Source organism: Lactuca serriola, chromosome 2 (assembly GCF_051521515.1).
Source record: "Lactuca serriola cultivar US96UC23 chromosome 2, Lser_US96UC23_V15, whole genome shotgun sequence".
Classification (NCBI taxonomy): Eukaryota; Viridiplantae; Streptophyta; class Magnoliopsida; order Asterales; family Asteraceae; genus Lactuca; species Lactuca serriola.
In genome coordinates, this window is record NC_136409.1 from 25,724,763 (window position 1) to 25,740,718 (window position 15,956).

Genomic DNA, 15,956 nt, shown 5'->3' on the forward strand with positions numbered 1-15,956 from the left:
TTTACCATCTGGTCAACCGATTGACTATGGCCGATCCCTTTCCATTGGGAAGAGAAAGCTTTCTGGATTTCCAAGGTTATCAATTTGTCAATGTCCATGGTAGTGTGGGAAGTTGATCCACAAATCAAATTTGCTTTACCAGAGCTCCAAATCATTTTTGATTCAATAGCACCAAGCAAATAGATAAGATCACTAAGGGTCATGTCATAGTCTTTTTATATAGTAGTCTGTAACATCCGGATTTCCAGGTATTATGCTTGATCTTTTATTTTTTTGAGTAAAAGAGAGGGACTCGACGAGTTGAGGCGTAGACTCGTCGAGTAGGACCACGATTGCTGACTGGATTAATGAACGGACTAGACGAGTCGGAAAGGATGGACTCGACGAGTCCGCGCTGTGGATTGAAGCACTGATTCTTGAGGACTGTGCCCTATTTAAAGGCCTTTATGGCCTCCATTTGCGGCCACTTCACCCCTGAGAAACCCTAGAGAGCATAGAAATCGTTTGTGGTGCAAGAGGAAGGCTAATTCACCATTTCTTGTGTGTTTTAGCAAGAAGGAAGGAGGTAGAACAAGCTAGGCGGGTTGAGGAGCTTGGATCCACTTCTATTTGATCAGAAGAAGCTGTTGGAGGTAACAATCTGTTCCATTCTCGTGTTTATTATGATTGTAGTGAAATCTAGGGTTTTCTTTATGCCTATTTTAGTTGAATCTGGAGTATGTGAGGTCCCAAGGCGAGTTGGTTCATAGACCTGGACCTTAAGAGGTCCAGAGAGTCCTTACCACTCTGCTTTATGCCATACCTTTTAAGTTTTGAGCCTAGGAGGCCATTTTAGAGGTTATTTCACCAAAAGAAGCTTTCGGTGTGTTGCATGTGTACCAAGATTCGACCTTTACATGATTATCATGCTTGGGAAGGTCAGATCTATAGATTAGAGAAGCAGATCTGACCTTAGAAGTTCATTTGAGTATGAACATGGAAGCAACTCGCCGCGTTCATAAGTGGACTTGACGAGTCGAGTCGGGGTTGCCTCATGATTTGTGATAGGAGGAACCTGTCGAGTGGAAGGATGATTCAACAAGCCAAGAGAGGCTAGAACAATTCATAGGACCCGCCTGGACTCGCCGAGTCACCCATGTACACTCGACGAGTCAGGTCAAAGTTTGACCGTTGACTTTCATTGACCATAGGGTTCTAGTCAAGACTGATTCAAGAGAGTTCAGAGAAGGGTAGAATGGCCTTCTACCCAATCTTTAGAGATGAGACTATGAGAGGATATTGATCGGGGATGTTATTTGAATGATAGGAGGAGGCTAGGTCGAGACGTTGAGCTCAAGAGTTTATCCGACTTCATTGAGGTGAGTCTTCTCACTATACTGTACCTGGAAGGGTACCTATGTGTGACCGGAAAGTCTTATATGCTATGAGACGTATGAGTTGTATGTTGTTATGTGATATGTATGTGTTATGTATGTTATGTATCATAAGGACCGGAAGGTCATGACGATGTGGACCGGAAGGTCAAGAGGTTATGTACCGAAGGCCAATATGGGTAGGACTGGAAGGTCTACCAGGATTCGGGGCGGAAGTCCCCTAAGACACTTGGATTGGAAGATCCCGCAGAGATATGGCCAGGAAAGTCATATGTGTTGTATGTGGTATTTTGGGGAATTCACTAAGCATTTATGCTTACAGTTGCTGTGTTATGTGTTTCAGGTACTAGCGAGGATTGTGGGAAGGCACCAACATGATCCATACACACTCATAGAGATTATGTTTTGAGATTCTGGGATTTGTTTGTTATGATGACATTGGATATAGTTTGTTTGATATTGTTTTGATGATTGAAAATATGATTTAAAAATGAAAAAAATTGTTTTGAAAATTTACATTGTTACAAGTTGGTATCAGAGCCTTGGTTTGAGGGATTTGGGTGCATCTTCGGGTGTATCTGAACTCAAACTGAGGATTTGAGAAAACTTTTCATAAAATAAACAATTTTTTTAAGAGAGTAAAAGATTTTGAGAAAGTCAGAACGGAGCAGTATGTACAATCCGCCAGCGCCCGAATGGTGATTTTCCAAAATACCGTTACATTATGTGTTGTGGGATATTATGTGATATGCTATGCATGCTAGAGTAAGCTAGGTACTCATATTAGGACTAGAGTGGCCTGATTTGTGACACCTTAGCCTAGGAAGATTTCTACTGCTATGAGATGCTTAAGAGCAAGTAGGTAGCAGTGAGGAGCCATGAGAGGTTTACCGAGGGGTATCCTATGCTAGCAAGATATAGAGTACTTGTGATCTGGGACCCAAGGAGGAGGACTTAGGGTACTAGGGAACAAGTAGGGTTGAGTTATCGAGTGCAAGTATGCTCGATAAAGTCTTTGATATTATTATGTTGTATTTCAGAGACATCATAGTTGGGACACGCCACAGACCTGAGACGAGTGGTGTGAGTGACGAGGAGCTTCATCAGATGATCCACGATAAGGTGGCACCGGCGATCTGAGCCGAGATTCCGGAGATGTTTGGGTGTATTAAGACCACATTGATTGAGACTTTTGATGAGCGGTACGCAGCAGTGACTAAGGCTGCGGCCGTCGTAGCTACTGTAGTTGTGGTTGCTGCCAGGCCCCAGGGAGGTGACTCGTTGTTGTTTCGAGAGTTAGCAACATGAAGCCACCAGTGTTTGACGGGACGCGGGATCCGATCGCTGCGATGAGATGGATTTCTGATATTGAGGGATGCTTCTAAACATGTTCATGTCCGGAGCATCTAAGGGTACGGTTCGCGCTGAACCAGCTTCGCTTGGGATCGAAGGACTGGTGGAAGTTCGTGACGACGAGCTTCACTCTCGCAGATATTTCAGAGGTGACCTGGGAGAGGTTCAGCACTATGTTCAGACACGAGTATGTTCCCCCAGTGGAGAGGGAACAGCTGGATCAGGAGTTCTTGACCCTCAAGTAGGGTACTCATTCTCTTACTGAGGTTACCAAGAAGTTTCATGAGAGGGCGATGTTCTGCCCTGAGCAGGTGTCTACCGAGCAGGCATGCATGAGTCGGTATTTGCGCATTTTGAGGAAGGATATTTGGAAGTTCGTGTCGAACTCGACTTACCAGACATTTTCTTAGCTCCAGGAAAATTCCCGGAATAGGGATATTGAGTTGGAGACTCAGGTCAGGGAGGAGGCCGAGTCTCAAGGGATGGATCGACGGCCAGCATAGTCTCATTCGGCAGCCAAGCAGGCAAAGCTCGCTGATTCGAGATCTGGAGGCCAGAAGGGCCGCACTTGAAGAAAGTGCGGCAACGGACATGACGGGGTTTATTGATTGAGTGGTTTCTACAAATGTGGAAAGGAGGGGCATATAGCCAAGGATTACCCCAAGGGGTTCATGGTGTGGTTTCATTGCAACTAGATGGGCCATCGGAAGGCCGAGTGTCCGCAGCTACGGGGGACAGCACAGGGAGCACTGCAGGGATCTGCCCCTGCCACCGTGCGAGCTACTGAGGTTCGGCCAGTAAAGGCCGAGGCACCGAAGGCTCGCGGGAGAGCTTCCCAGTTGACAGCGGAGGAGGTCCGCGCAGCGCCCGGTGTCGTGGCTGGTATGTATTCTATCATTTATTTATTTTGAGTTTGAGGTGTTGTGCTTATATTATGATATGTGTAGGTACTTTTCTTGTGAATTATGTACCTGCTTTGGTGTTATTTGACTCGGGTGCGAGTCGGTCATTTGTTTCCTTAGCGTTTAGTCAATACCTCAGTATCTGTTGAGAGGCGTTGAGTCGACCTTTAGGAGTTTCTATAGCTGACGATCGAAAGGTGTATACTACGGATGTGGTTCGAGGATGTGTACTCGAGATCTTCGGTGTTGAGTTCCCGATAGATCTAGTCCCAATTGCAATGGGGGACGTATGTGTCATAGTGGGCATGGATTGGTTGACCCGATTTGGGGTTGTTATAGACTGCGAGCGATAGTTGGTGACGATATGAGACCCTATTGGGGAGTACTTTCGGGGTACGGCAAGGGTACCTGATGTGGGTCAGTGTTTTGTTCGGCTGCCAGAGCAAGACAGAGTTTACGGAAGGGCTGCAGCGGGTTTGTAGCCTATGTGATGGACACACGAGTGCCCACTGGGAGGCCAAGTTCGAATGATGACGTTCCGATAGTGCGTGAGTTCCTAGATGTTTTTCCTGAGGAGTTTTCGGGTGTGCCTCTCGAGAGGCAGGTAGAGTTCCACATCGATTTGTTTCCGGGGGCAGCTCCTATCGCCAAGGCGCCTTATCGCCTTGCACCGCCAGAGATGCAGGAGTTATCCTCGCAGCTTCAAGATCTATTGGGGAAGGGGTTTATTAGACCGAGTAGTTCCCCTTGGGGAGCGCCGATCCTTTTTGTCAAGAAAAAGGATGGTTCACACCGGATATGCATTGATTATCGGGATTTGAACAAGTTGACGGTGAAGAACCGTTACCCATTACCGAGGATTGACGATTTGTTCGATCAGTTGCTGGGAGGGTCTTGGTTCTCCATGATTGATTTGAGGTATGGATATCATCAGATGAAAGTTCATGATGAGGATATTCAGAAGACGGTGTTCACCACTCCTTATGCGCATTACGTGTTCGTAGTGATGCCTTTCGGTCTCACCAATGCACCGGCAACGTTCTTGGATCTCATAAACAGGGTGTGTAGGCCGATGTTGGATCGTTCGGTGATCGTGTTCATTGATAATATTTTGGTGTATTTGAGATCTTGAGAGCAGCACGAGGAGCATCTGAGAGAGATTCTCGGGGTATTAAGTTCGGAGAGGCTTTATGCCAAATTCTCCAAGTGCGAGTTCTGGTTATGGGAGGTCCAGTTCTTAGGGCATCTCGTCAACCAGAATAGGATTTTGGCCGATCCAGACAAGATTGAGGCGGTTATGAGGTGGGAGGTTCCAAGAGCACCCACCGAGATCAGGAGTTTTCTAGGATTGGTCGGCTATTATCAGAGCTTTATCAGGGATTTCTCCAAGATCTCCGTGCCTCTCACCAGGTCGACCCGGAAGGGAGTTGCTTTTTCATGGGGTCTAGAGCAGCAGACTTAGTTTGAGACACTTCGCTAGAGATTATGCAAAGCCCCGGTGTTAGCCCTCCCAGAAAGGATGGAGGATTTTGTGGTGTATTGTGACGCATCGATATCGGGGTTGGGTGCAGTACTTATGCAGAGGGGGCATGTGATAGCGTATGCATCAAGGCAGCTGAAGCCTCATGAGACGACTTATCCCACCCACGATCTGAAGTTGGGGGCAGTGGTGTTCACCCTGAAAATCTGTGTCACTATTTGTATGGTGTTCTGTGTACCATATACACAGACCACAAGAGCTTGAAGTACTTGATGGATCAGCCTAATCTGAATATGTCCTAGAGGTGATGGTTGGATGTGGTAAAGGATTACGATTGTGAGATCCTGTACCACCCGGGCAAAGCTAATGTTGTAGCTGATGCCCTGAGCCTTAGGCCGGAGAGTGCCCCGATTCGTGACATTTGTATGTGACTGGCAGTGATGACTCTGATGTTGGACACCATTCGGGAGGCCCAGGTAGAGGTCGTGAGACCAAAGAACCGCAAGTGAGAGCGGGTGATTAGGCAGGTACTTGAGTTCGTTACTGATAGTCTTGGGCTTATGACCTTTCAGGGTAGGATTTAGGTGTCGTATGCAGGTGGGCCGCACACCACTTTGATGGAGGAGGCGCACCGATCGAGGTACTCGATCCATCCTGGGGCCACTAAGACGTATTTGGATCTGAAGAAAGATTATTGGTGGCCCTGTATGAAGAGGGATGTAGCATGGTTTGTTAAGAGGTGCTTGACCTGTCGCAGGGTTAAGGCTGAGCACCAGCGTCCGCACGACAAGTTTTAACTGATGGGTTTTGAGCATTCTAACACTTCCTAAGTCTACATGCAACCCTAATAACCTTGGATCTATGTTTGTCTAATTATCATGCAAAGTTGAATTCCAAGGTTATATTCCTATCTAGCATACATGGGGAACAATTTTAACTTGAAGCATAGATAGAATAACTTACCTTGTTGTTGCTTGTGTTCCTTGAAACCTTGTGAGCCTAGCACCCCAAGTGTGATGCCTCAAATGCTTCACACAACACCAAATGCTCTTGGAAAGACTCTTGAGATAACACACACTTCTCAAAATCAGCCAAGCCCTCTAGTTTCTTATGTCTAGCCGTTTTTGGTGGAGAATGGGATCCTTATATAGTGTTGACACATCTAGGGTTACACCATGTAAACCCTAATGTGTCATGACTCTTCATTTCCATGACCCATGGGTTTGTAACTCCCATGGAGCATCCATGGAGCATTCTATGGGTAGAACCCAACTTGATAATCCATGAAGCCTCTTAGCCCACTATACAAGATATGGATGAACCCATATATTTAATTAGTTATCCTTTGATCACTTAATTAATTCCAAATTAATTCTTGATCAAACTAATCAAATAATATTATTAATATATTAGAACTTATAATATATTAATAATCTCCAAGTGTTATTTCTCTCATTTAGTCTATCCAATTGCATGGTGCCATGCAACCCAAATGGACCATGTCGGGTCGGGTCAAGTACAAGCCCGAAATAGTTATGGACTTAGACACCTTATCCAACAGTCTCCCACTTGGATAAGTCTAATAACTATATCTTTAGTACTTCAGGAACCGACCGGCAATCGTAGCTCTTTCAAGGTCTCTCGGAACTGAGAAGATGATGATACGCCATTTAAGATAAGTGATCATATAATCCTCTGTTCTAGATATCAGCCGCACAAATACATGGAACAGGTCTTGCTTATTGTCCAGCATTTGTTTCCCGATTTCCGATTTGTTTGACATAGAACTTAATTGAACACATCAACTTAGTTCTGACCGGGCCCGGTACATGGGTCCAAACAAATCATCGAGGGGCCCAGATATCAGCTTCTAATCCAAGAAGGAACAGATGAACTTCGACTCATATGTTTGCTCTACCACTCATTGAATTACACACAAAAGTACGTTTTATAACATCGAGTTACCAATGCGGTTTCGTACAGTCAATGCATAACCAACTTGTAAGTAACAAATCATATCTCTAGGTTTGAAGACTTATATGATATTACCGTCTCACGATCACTCGAGATAAAATTCCATGAAGTGATTCCAGTGAGCGTGGGTTGAGTCCAATGCTCAGAACTTATGAGCACACATGATTGTTGTAGCCTTGTCCAAGACCTCTACAACCAAACATGACAGTCTTGATTCATATCTACTTCCAACATATGACCGACTGTGGAGGTTTGAATAATATGTTATACCGAACAAAATTATTCTGGAAGTCAAAACATGCAAAAAGAAATATAGTAAACGATTGACAAGAGATAGCAACACTTTACTCATAAATAAAACATGTTTTATTCATCATCTAATGTCAATTACACTTTACAAATTTCCAAGATTATCTAACTACTAAATCTAATATCATCCTTCAGCCCTATGCTCCGAGCATGCTGAAGATGCTTAACCCGAGTCAATCCCTTTGTGAGGGGATTTGCCGGATTCTCATCTGATGATATCCTCTTTGCCACGAGGTGTCCTTCTTCGATCCGATGTCTTATGAAATGGTATTTTCTGTCGATGTGTCTGGATCTCCCATGATCCCTTGGTTCCTTGGCTAAGGCAACAGCACTTTCACTATCACAGAAAATCTCCATTGGCTCTTTAATAGCTGGTACAACTCCAAGGTCTCCAATGAAGTTCTTCAGCCATATCGCCTCCTTTGCTGCTTCACTAGCTGCAATATACTCTGATTCACAAGTAGAATCTGCCACTGTCTCTTGCTTGGAACTCTTCCAAGAAATTGCTCCTCCGTTTAGGGTAAAGACCCAGCCCGACTGAGAGCGGAAATTATCCCTATCAGTCTGGAAGCTAGCATCACTACACCCTACAACTCTCAAGTCGTCACTCCCACCGAGGGTAAGGACCCAGTCCTTAGTCCTTCGTAGGTACTTGAGGATATTCTTTACCGCAGTCCAGTATGCCTTGCCAGGGTTCGCCTGATATCTGCTAACCATGCTCAAGGCAAAAGCTACATCGGGTCGAGTACACGTCATAGCATACATGATCGATCCTACAGCCGAAGCATAAGGTGTTCGACTCATTTCTGCTATCTCAGCCTCAGTGCTAGGGCTTTGTGTCTTACTCAATCTGGTGTTACTCTGGATGGGTAACTCTCCTTTCTTGGAATCCTGCATGCTGAATCTCTTCAGCACCTTATCCAAGTAGGTACTCTGACTAAGTCCAATTAGTCTTTTACTCCGATCTCTCAAGATTCTTATCCCTAGAATATAGGCAGCTTCACCAAGGTCCTTCATAGCGAAACACTTCCCAAGCCAGGACTTTACTTCCTGCAGGGTTGGAATGTCGTTTCCTATGAGTAGTATGTCATCCACATACAATACCAAAAAGCTAACTATACTCCCACTAGCCTTGACATACACACAAGATTCATCTTCACTCCTAGAAAAGCCAAATTCCTTGACCTTTTCATCAAAGCAAAGATTCCATCTGCGAGGTGCTTGCTTCAATCCATAAATGGATTTCTCAAGCTTACACACTCTATTAGGGTACTCGTTGCTGACAAAACCCTCTGGCTGACTCATGTAAACATCCTCAGCCAACTTTCCATTAAGGAAAGCGGTTTTGACATCCATCTGCCATATTTCATAATCATGAAATGCAGCTATGGCTAACAGAACCCGAATAGACTTAATCTTGGCTACCGGAGAAAAGGTCTCATCATAGTCCACTCCAGGAATTTGAGAGAAGCCCTTTGCAACCAGTCTAGCCTTATAAGTGTGTACTTTACCATCAATGTCGGTCTTCTTCTTGAAGACCCATTTGCACCCTACTGTCTTACGACCTGGTACATTTTCAACCAAGTTCCAAACTTGATTGTCATACATGGATTGTATCTCGCTATCCATAGCCTCTTTCCATTTAGTAGACTCGGGGCCTGCCATGGCTTCCTCGTAGCTGTTAGGGTCATCTTGACTTACTAGTGTCCCATCACTAGTAACTGTCTCACCTTCTGCAGTAATATGGAATCCATAGTAATGCTCAGGTGCACTCCTAACTCTCGTGGAACGTCTCAGAGGTACAGATTTGTCAATTGGCTCAACAGGAGTTTCCTCCTCAGGTTGAGGGCTAGAGTTTGAAGTTCCTTCACCGCTTGATTCTCGAATTTCTTCAAGATCAATTTGTCTCCCACTGTCTCCTTGGCTTATAAATTCTCTCTCTCGAAAGACTCCTCTTCTTGCTACAAAGACCACATTGTCACTAGGTCTGTAGAAGAGGTAACCAAAGGATCGCTGTGGGTAACCGATGAAAATACACCTCTCGCTTCGAGGTTCGAGCTTATCATGAGTCTCGCGTCTCACGAAAGCCTCGCAACCCCAAATCTTGATGTGGTCTAGTTTAGGTACTTTACCAGTCCACATCTCGTGAGGAGTTTTGGCAACTTTCTTTGTAGGGACTAGATTAAGAATATGGGCGGCAGTCTCTAAGGCATACCCCCAGAACGAGATTGGTAGCGTAGCTCGACTCATCATGGAACGAACCATATCTAGCAAGGTTCGATTATGCCTCTCAGCCACACCATTCAACTGTGGTGTCCTGGGAGGTGTCAATTGTGACACTATCCCACATTCCCTTAGATAGTCGAGGAACTCTGAACTAAGATACTCACCACCACGATCGGATCGAAGCATCTTAATGTTCCTGCCCAATTGATTCTCGACTTCCTGTTTAAATTCCTTAAACCTCTCGAAAGTCTCTGACTTATGCTTGATCAAGTAGACATATCCATATCTACTATAATCATCAGTAAAAGTCAAATAATAACGATTAGCATCCCTTGTGGCATGTTTGAATGGTCCACACACATCCGTGTGTATAAGGTCCAACAAACCTTCACCCCTCTCACACGAACCTGTGAAGGGTGACTTTGTCATTTTTCCAAGTAAGCACGATTCGCAACTATCATCTGACTTTAGGTCAAACGATTCCAAGACTCCATCCTTTTGGAGTTGGCCTATGTGTTTCTTGCTTATATGTCCAAGACGACAATGCCATAAAGATGCTTTATCCAAGTTATTATTAGTAGAATCAATACACAAAACATTATTTCCTAAGTTATCAACAACAGATACAGCTTCATACACACCATCACAAGGTAATGCTTTAAAATAAAGAATATTATTAAAGAAAGCATCAATAGAACCAACTTCATTATTAAATGAAAAGGTAAACCCTTGTTTGTACAAAGCATGAAAGGAAATAATATTTCTTGCCATTCCTGGCGAATAACAACACTTATTCAAATCTAAACTAAACCCACTACTTAGCGATAAAGTATAAACTCCAATCTTGGTAATAGGTATAGCTTTCCTATTCCCCATGATCAAGTTTATCCTTCCTTGCTCCACATCCTCACTTCTTCTTAGTCCCTGCAAGTCACAACAAATGTGAATACCACACCCGGTATCAAGGACCCAAGAATTAGAATGGGGTGAGTTATTAGAAATGATAGTGTAAATACCTACATGGTTGGGTTTAACTTTCCCATCCTTCACATCTTGCTGGTATTTTGGGCAGTTCCGCTTCCAATGAGCTTTTTCATGGCAATAGAAGCATTCAGCCTCTTTTGGGTCAGAAGAAGGAGTAATGAAACCTTTCTTGGTTCCACTTGAAGAAGAGCCATCAAGGGTCCGAGCCTTGGTACCCTTAGAAGAGCTCTTTCTCTTCCTCCCTCGACTTTTCCCGATTGCCAAAACCGGAGTAGAGTTTTGAGTAGGAGTGATAGCAACCGACTTCCCCTTAAGACCTGTTTCTGCGGTCTTGAGAAGTCCCTGAAGTTTGCTGAGGGTGACTTCTTCCTTGTTCATGTGATATGTCATGCGGAATTGATCATAGCACGATGGTAAGGAATGCAAAATAATATCTATTGCAAGATCCTCCGGGAAGTTCACATTGAGCTTCAGCAAACGATCCACATACCTTTGCATTTTCTGCATGTGGCTCGTGACGGATTCCCCGTCCTTCATCATGGTTGTTATCATTGAGCAGATGATTTCATACCTCTCTTGTCTTGCACTTTGATGGTATCTTTCCATCAAATCTTGGTGCATGTCATAAGGGTAGAAATCCTCATAAGACTTTTGGAGTTCTGCTGTCATCGTGGCCATCATGATGCAAGCTACTTTCGTAGCATCCCTTTCATGTGCCCGAAATTCAGCGATCTCCTGAGGAGTTGCAGTGGACTCATCAATCTCCTTAAGCTCCTTGTCAAGGACATATTCTTTGTCCTCGTAGCGGGTAATCATCCTGATGTTTCTGATCCACTCATTGAAGTTGGATCCATCAAAGGTGACTTTCCCACACAAGTTCATAAGGGTAAAGGAGCCATTAGGATTAGAGCCAGAAGCATTGTTGAAAGACATCTGAAGAAAGAGGACAAGATTAGTTTAGATATAAGAGAGTCCTTAATAAAACACCCAAATGTAATATTAAGGCTAGGATCCAATCACAATATAATATAACTTAGAAGAGGTATGCCGTAATCTAAGCTATATCATATTTGAAAGGTAGGTGAATGACGATTCACCAATTTCCACCACGAAAACCGCAATATTTTAGTATTAGGTTTTTGAATGGTTCTTAGAAATTCCTAGATTCTTTGAGATTCAATGAACTTTTCAAAGGCATGTTTCAATCTCGAGTGTGCCCTCCAAGTTTTGTGACTGGGATACCGAGGATCACAAAACGAGGTGTGAAGTAACCATGCAAATCACTTGGTACCCTTAAAGTTTATCACTCAATCGATGTGCCGGTTAACCACACACGCTCCATCGATACTATAATAAACCCTAAGTCACCCTTTACCTACCTTGTTAAGTCCAAGCTAGTGTGCCGGTTAACCACACACGCTCCACCAACGACTTAATCAAAGTGTAAAGTGTAATTTCATGGAATAGCACCTTATTCACATTTTCCTAAAGTAACTAAGATTGGGAATTTAATAAAACATTTAGTTACTTTATAATACTCATCATACTTTGAATGAGAATTAATAAGTCCTTGTCTTACCCATTCGGCTAACGACCCTCCACCGATCAAGCAAGCGGTGGGTGAGAGTGGACACCCATTAAGTCACCATTTTATAGGCAACAACCTTATACCCACCTTATAGACCGGCTTCGTGAATGAGGCGTACTAGCGGTAAGATGACTTTGTTCTTATACATATATATATAATTATTAAATCATAATAATATAAGTATAAGGGTTGAATTTTAACTTTTAAAATTCTAGGGGTTGGAACTAAAGTTTTAACTTAACTTTACTTGTTCCAAAACTTGAGGGCAAGTTTTGTTAACTTTCAAAACTTTTCATTTCTTGTAACTTATGAGTTTATTAGAGTAATAAAATGAGGACTTTTCATTTTTCCTAACTCTTGTGTTCTTTTAATGGTTTTTAACCCAAGAGACTTTTGGTTTTCCATAACTTGAGGACAAGTTATGGACTCCATTAAAACACATTATGATCATGAATTAATCTACCACATAGGTTACAAATAATTCCTATGATCATCTAAACATCATAAGAACAAGAATATGAATATGAACACTTTCAAGAATCAAAATCACATTTAATCTTTGTAATTTTGATAACTTGTTGTTGTAAATGAGTTAGAAAAGACATTACACCTTCTAAAATAAGTTTTCAAGTACCAAAACATTTTAGGGTAATGATTCTAATCCATTTCCAGCAACTCAAGTCGAAATTCTGCACTCTGTCGACCCTACTCGCCGAGTGCATAAACCTACTCGCCGAGTAGGTTGAAGATACACATGAACTCGACGAGTCCTCCCCATGGACTCGCCGAGTCCATCAGTCAGACAGCAAGATTTTCGACTTTCTTCAACTTTTAAGCACAAATAACAAACAAACAAGCCTAGGCTCTGATACCACTGATGGGTTTTGAGCATTCTAACACTTCCTAAGTGTACATGCAACCCTAATAACCTTGGATCTATTTTTGTCTAATTATCATGCAAAGTTGAATTCCAAGGTTATATTCCTATCTAGCATACATGGGGAACAATTTTAACTTGAATCATAGATAGAATAACTTACCTTGTTGTTGCTTGTGTTCCTTGAAACCTTGTGAGCCTAGCACCCCAAGTGTGATGCCTCAAATGCTTCACACAACACCGAATGCTCTTGGAAAGACTCTTGTGATAACACACATTTCTCAAAATCGGCCAAGCCCTCTAGTTTCTTATGTCTAGCCGTTTTTGGTGGAGAATGGGATCCTTATATAGTGTTGACACATCTAGGGTTACACCATGTAAACCCTAATGTGTCATGACTCTTCATTTCCATGACCCATGGGTTTGTAACTCCCATGGAGCATCCTATGGGTAGAACCCAACTTGATAATCCATGGAGCCTCTTAGCCCACTATACAAGATATGGATGAACCCATATATTTAATTAGTTATCCTTTGATCACTTAATTAATTCCAAATTAATTCTTGATCAAACTAATCAAATAATATTATTAATATATTAGAACTTATAATATATTAATAATCTCCAAGTGTTATTTCTCTCATTTAGTCTATCCAATTGCATGGTGCCATGCAACCCAAATGGACCATGTCGGGTCGGGTCAAGTACAAGCCCGAAATAGTTATGGACTTAGACACCTTATCCAACATTAACCACTTGAGGTTCCCCAGCGGAAGTGGCAACAAATTTCCATGGATTTTATCACCAAATTACCAAGGACCACGAGGGGCGTCGATGCGATTTGGGTGATTGTCGACCGGCTGACGAAGAGCGCTCACATCCTTGCTATCAGTGAGAGATCTTCTGTAGAGAGATTAGCAGAGTTGTATGTGAGGGAGGTGGTATCACGGCATGGAGTACTGATCTCGATTGTGTCGGATCGAGATGTGCGTTTCACTTCTAGATTCTGGAAGAAATTCCATGAGCAGTTAGGAACGAGGCTATATTTAAGTACTGCTTACCACCCGCAGACGGACGGACAGAGTGAGCGGTCGATTCAGACACTCGAGGACATGCTCCAAGCATGTGTGTTGGACTTCGGGGGAAGTTGGGACACGTATCTACCGTTGGATGAGTTTTCTTATAACAACAACCACCATTCGAGTATTGGTATCCCTCCCTTCGAGTTGTTGTACGAGAGGAGATGTCGGACTCCCATTTGTTGGGGAGAGGTAGGGCAGTGCGTGATTGGCAGCACTGAGATAGTGCTCTGGACGACCGAGTAGGTACAACAGGTTAGACAGAGGTTGTTGACGGCTCAGAGTCGCCTGAAGAGTTATGCGGATAGGCGACAATTCGAGCTTGAGTTCCAGGTGGGAGAGTTCGTACTCTTGAAAGTGTTACCTTGGAAAGGAGTGATTCGATTCAGGAAGAAGGGCAAGCAAGGGGCCCGGTATATTGGGTCGTTCAAGGTAGATTATCAGTTGGAGCTACATGCAGAGTTGAGCCAGATTCATGATACCTTCCACCTGTCTCAGTTGAGGAAACGTATAGCCGACGAGTTGGTGGTGGTGCCGCTAGAGGATATTCAGGTGGATGTGAGCTTGAATTATGTTGAGAGGCCAATCGCGATCTGGGATCGGAAGATCAAGTTTCTGAGAAACAAGGAGGTGTCCCTGGTTTAGGTTCAATGGCAACATCGGAGAGGGTCCGAGTTGACTTGGGAGCCGGAATTGGAGATGCGGGAGCAGCATCCAGAGTTTTTTATAGAGCAAGACTTCGAGGGCAAAGTTTGATTCTAGTGGGGGAGAATTGTAACATCCGGATTTCCAGGTACTATGTTTGATCTTTTATTATTTTTTTTTGAGTAAAAGAAAGGGAATTGACGAGTTGAGGCGTAGACTCATTGAGTAGGACCGCGATTGCTGACTGGATTAATGAACGGACTCGACGAGTCGGAAAGGATGGACTCGATGAGTCCGCGTTAAGGATTGAATCCCTAATTCTCGGGGTCTGTGCCCTATTTAAAGGCCTTTATGGCCTCCATTTGCGGCCACTTCACCCCTGAGAAACCATTGAGAGCATAGAAATCGTTTGTGGTGCAATAGGAAGGCTAATTCACCATTTCATGTGTGTTTTAGCAAGAAGGAAGGAGGTAGAACAAGCTAGGCCGGTTGAGGAGCTTGGATCCACTTCTGTTTGATCAGAGGAAGCTGTTGGAGGTAACAATCTGTGCCATTCTCATGTTTATTATGATTCTAGTGAAATATAGGGTTTTCTTTATGCCTCTTTTAGTTGAATCTGGAGTATGTGAGGTCCCAAGGCGAGTTGGTTCATAGACCTGGACCTTAAGAGGTCCTGAGAGTCCTTACCACTTTGCTTTATGCCATACCTTTTGAGTTATGAGCCTAAGAGGCCATTTTAGCGGTTATTTCACCAAAAGAAGCTTTGGGTGTGTTGCATGTGTATCAACATTCGACCTTTACATGATTATCATGCTTGAGAAGCAGATCTAACCTTAGAAGGTCATTTGAGTATGAACATGGAAGCAACTCGCCGAGTTCATAAGTGGACTCGACGAGTCGAGTCGGGGTTGCCCTGGGATTCGTGACAGGAGGAACCCGTCGAGTGGAAGGATGACTTGACGAGCCAAGAGAGGCTAGAAGGATTCAGAGGACCTACATGGACTCGCCGAGTCGCCCGTGTGCATTCGACGAGTCGGGTCAAAGTTTGACTGTTGACTTTTGTTGACCTTAGGGTTCTGGTCAAGACTGATTCAAGAGAGTTCAGAGAAGGGTAGAATGACCTTCTACCCAATCTTTAGAGACGAGACTATGAGAGGATATGGAT